This window comes from Crotalus tigris, unplaced genomic scaffold, assembly GCF_016545835.1.
Source record: "Crotalus tigris isolate CLP2741 ecotype Arizona unplaced genomic scaffold, ASM1654583v1 scf7180000018270.1253626, whole genome shotgun sequence".
NCBI lineage: Eukaryota > Metazoa > Chordata > Lepidosauria > Squamata > Viperidae > Crotalus > Crotalus tigris.
Window position 1 is genome coordinate 912,505 of NW_024096916.1, and position 4,619 is coordinate 917,123.

The window sequence follows — 4,619 nt, forward strand, 5'->3', positions numbered from 1 at the left end:
TCTTCTGTCAGTTTTTGGAGAGCTTTCCCCAGACATCCAGAATGACTACCATCTCCCCAGGATTGACGGGGCTTCCCTCCTTCCTTGCCACCTCTCCAGGGTGGCTTTGGGCCCATTTAGGGTCCCCAAACAGAGAGAAATCAACCGTAGGACATGGATCTTTGTGATCCCTCAGCTGTTGTGCTAGCTGTGCAGAACCAGAAGTCCTCAAATGAGTAAAATTAAATCAGTTCACTTGGTAACTGTCTTAAAATGGCAAAATCCTTATATACTTATATGAGGAAAAAAATACATAATTCAGTTCATGCACTCACATTTTCCCTTTTATGCTGTTTTAGATTGATTGGACAAAGAAAACAATTGTTGAAAAGTGTTTTACTGTTGTAATACATAAAGAAAAAAAAGCTTACCAGAGTGAGAAATTTAGTACATCTATAAGCTTTTCTTGCAGACATACCACCTCTTCCCTACTGTATAAATCAATGTAACAAAATTACCAGATGCAAAATGTTTTTATTTTTTTTTTCAGTCAGAAAACTGATCTGTAAGCACTGCCTTTGAACTGGTACATGGCCATTCATGGCCTCACTGGCTATGCTACAGTGCAAAAATAAAAAGCTTGCTTATAACTGGTGTTGCTCAGCTTAAACCTGAGTGATTCTTTTAAAGACAAGTTACAATCCATCTCATGTTTAATGTTAAAATATGTAAGTTCCTCAAAAAACTGCAGTGAATATTTAGGACTTGATCATCTGGAAAGAGCACACATAGGAGTGCTTCAATTTTATCTTGTTTGCTAGAATATCTGAAGATAAAGTGAATTGAAGGAGGAAAGATTGAAAAAAAACAAAACAAAACTGATCTGTCTTTAAATGCAACATGACCAAGAATAATAAACTTAGAACTAAGAAATTAAAAGAGTGTGATGGAACAGTGGTTAAAATACAGTATTGCAGGTTAACTCTGCCCACAGCCTGGAATTCAATCCTGACCGGCTCAAAATTGACTCAGCCTTCCATTCTTCCAAAGTTGGTAAAATGAGGACCCAAATTGTTGAGGGTGGGGCAATATGCTGACTCTGTAAACTACTTAGAGAAGGCTGTAAAGCACTATGAAGTGGTATATAATTCTAAGTGTTAGAGTACTTAAACAGAAATGTTTATATTTTTATATTTTTTCCCTGAACTGGGAATTTTAAAAATATTATTAACAATATTAACAAATTATTATAGGGTATTTTATACCATACAATAATTTCTACATAAAACCATGAAAAGTGTATGCAAAATTGTGGTATTAATTAAAGGTATTCAAATATTATATAAGTAAAATAAGAAAACTGCCATTTTCCTTAAATTTGAAGTGCCATATGAAACATAAAGTTGTGATTCAGTATATGGAGACCCCCTACTTATATTTTCTGGGGTCAACTCCTTTTATTGCCTAAGAAGAAACCACAAATGGAATCCAGTTCCACTTTCTAATTCAAAGCATAGCTTGATAGTCAAATTACTTTGGAATCCTTGTTCCCTTGCCACCAACCCCCCCCCCCCCCAAAAAAAACTTCTCTTCTTGACAGTAAACATGACAAAAAAAAATCCCAAGTCATGAGCAATTGTTTCCACTGTGCAAAATCCAAGTTTTCTTTGGGAGCTGTTAAAAACATGACGTACTGGCCTCTAAGATAAAATTGAAAATAAAAGCTGGTATTTCAACTATTTCTCAAATGACATTTGCTGTATTTCTGGATTTTATGTTGCCTTTTCTTCCAGTCGGTAGAATCTTCCTACAAACATCCTGCCTATTTAGTCCAGGTAGTTCTTGACCTATGAGTGTAATTGAGCCTGCTCATTAGTTTTGTAAATCTTGCTGGTTATAAAATGGATCACCCATTTAACCGATTGAATTTTACAAACTTTTTTTGTGGCAGTTGTTAAGTGAATGTGGTGGTCATAAAGTGAACATGATAGTGATTAAATGAATGCCAAGACCATTAAATGAATCCATTGTTTGCTATGGGCCAGCTTTGCCCCAAACCAGAAATACAGTAAATGCTGGTGTTGAGCAAAAAAACATTGTAAAATGTGGTCATGTGACTGTGAGAAGAAGGAGAAGGAGGAGGAGAAGCAGGAGGAGGAGCAGGAGGAGGAGCAGGAGGGGGAGGAGAAGAAGAAGAAGAAGAAGAAGAAGAAGAAGAAGAAGAAGAAGAAGAAGAAGAAGAAGAAGAAGAAGAAGAAGAAGAAGAAGAAGAAGAAGAAGAAGAAGAAGAAGAAGAAGACCTGAGTAGAATCATTATGAAGTATACAGCTTGTTTTGGTCTTACACTGAATCTATCCGTTTCTAAATAAGTATTTGGATAAAATATAAAGAGAATAAATTTCAACAGCCTTCAAGAACTAGACTGATGCCTTTCCAAACAGTCTGGAAAATAAAGGAATTGATCTAAATTTTAAACAACATTGCCTTTCGATATGCCTTATTTTTATTAAATGAAATCAGAATGAATTTAAATAGCATTTCTTCAATATCGACCTTCACAGTGATCAGAATACTATATCTTCTATTATGCTGTAGGCAGAATATCATTTATCTCACCCAATTACTTAATGAATATCTTAAGTATGTCACTTCAAAGAGTTTTATCCCCGGTGAAATTTAATTCTCTGCTTTTTAAGATGAAAGAAGAGAGATACAATACTATCATATAAAAATCAGCCAGGACCTTTTCAACTAAATCCATCCATTTTATGTACTTTAAATGTACATAAAATGTACATTTGTGCTAAATGTATTATGTTTATTTTTTCAATAGCATAATTAAAATCAGTCACTTTTTTGAGATTAAATCAAAAGCTTAGATAATTGTCCCTAACATTTTTGTTTCAATTTATTTTATTATTGCTCTTTTATCATTTCTATTGTTTTTTAATTCTCACACTGTTTTTCTTTTATTTGAAACTGATTAATTTACTCTGACCATAAATATATTATTATTATTATTATTATTATTATTATTATTATTATTATTATTATTATTATTATTATTGATCATCGCACAGTCAGCCAGATGTTCAGACTGGATTTGGCATTTTGTCTACCTATCGAGTCCTTACCCAAGGACCTGGGATAGGCAGATGTGGATGTTTGATGGTATTACAGATATCGTCGCAGGATGGAAGCAGTTCCTAATAAGGCCGCCTTTTGCAATTGACTAATAGCGAATTTGTCAATGCCAATGGTGTTCAAGTGGTGCTCCAGTTGTTTTGGGATTGCACCCAAGGAGCCTATGACTATTGGTACTACCCTTGCTTGCTTTTGCCACAGTCTTTCTATTTCTATTTGTAGGTCTTTGTATTTTGTTATCTTCTCCAGTTCTTTCTCTTCTATTCTGCTATCTCCAGGCACTGCCACGTCCACTATCCAGACTTTTTTGTCTTTCTTATCGACAATTGTTAAGTCTGGGGTGTTATGTTGCAGGTGCTTGTCTGTTTGAATTCTGAAGTCCCAGAGCAGTTTAATTTTATCATTTTCTATGACTTTCTCTATTTTATGATCCCACCAGTTTTTGCTTACAGGCAAATGATATTTTTTGCAGATCTTCCAATGCACCATTGTTGCTACTTTGTCATGCCGTTGCTTGTAATCAGTCTGTGCAGTCTTGCAACAGCTTACCAAGTGGTCCACTGTTTCTTCAGCTTCTTTGCATGGGCGGCACTTACTGTCTGTTGCTATCTTCTCAATTTTGACTTTGTATGCATTTGTCCTTAAGGCTTGATCTTGTGCAGCCAGAATTAGTCCCTCGGTCTTTCTTCAATTTTCCTGCTCTTAGCCATTGCCAGGTTTTATTATTATCTGCTTTCCCAGCTATTTTTTTCATGTATTGGCCATGTAGTGCTTTGTCTTCCCATGCCTCTATTCTGTTCTTCATTTGGTCTTTCTTGTAGGCCAGTTTGGTCTCTCCAGTAGTTAGTAAGCCTTCCTGATATACTAATTTCAGTGCATCTTCATCATTGTTCTTCAGATATTCTTCCAAAGCCATTTTTTCTTCTTCAACCATCTGATGTACTTGTAGCATTCCACGCCCACCTATTTGCCTTGGTAGATAAAGTCTATCAATGTCACTGCGTGGATGAAGGGCATGATTCATTGTCATTATTTTTCTGGTCTGCCTATCCATTGCTTTTAGTTCTGCTTGAGTCCAGTCCACTATTCCAGCTGTGTACCTAATGACTGGGATTGCCCAGGTGTTGATTGCCTTTATGGTATTTCCTCCATTGAGTTTGGATTTTAAGATCTTCTTCACTCTCTTGATGTATTCACCTCTAATCTTTTTCTTGACTTCAGTGTGCTTGATGTTGTCAGCTTGAAGGATACCCAAGTATTTGTAGTACTCTTCCTCATCCAGACTCTTAATGTTATTTTCGTGGGGCATCTTGATTCCTTCAGTTTTCATTATTTTTCCTTGTTTGATAGTAAGTGTGGCACATTTGTCCAAGCCAAACTCCATTACAATATCTTGGCTATATATACGGACAGTGTTGAGCAGCGATTCTATTTCAGATGATGTTTTTCCATACAGCTTCAGATCATCCATATAAAGGAGGTGGGATAGTCTGGCA

At 35.8% G+C, this 4,619-nt stretch overlaps 1 non-coding gene across 1 annotated transcript; it reads left to right on the top strand.

Moving 5' to 3' along the window:
- The first annotated feature begins 546 nt into the window (after positions 1-546).
- Positions 547-682, top strand: LOC120310709. Its single transcript, XR_005557441.1, has one exon. It is a non-coding gene; the product is annotated as a small nucleolar RNA SNORA50 (small nucleolar RNA).
- The last annotated feature ends 3,937 nt before the right edge of the window (positions 683-4,619 follow it).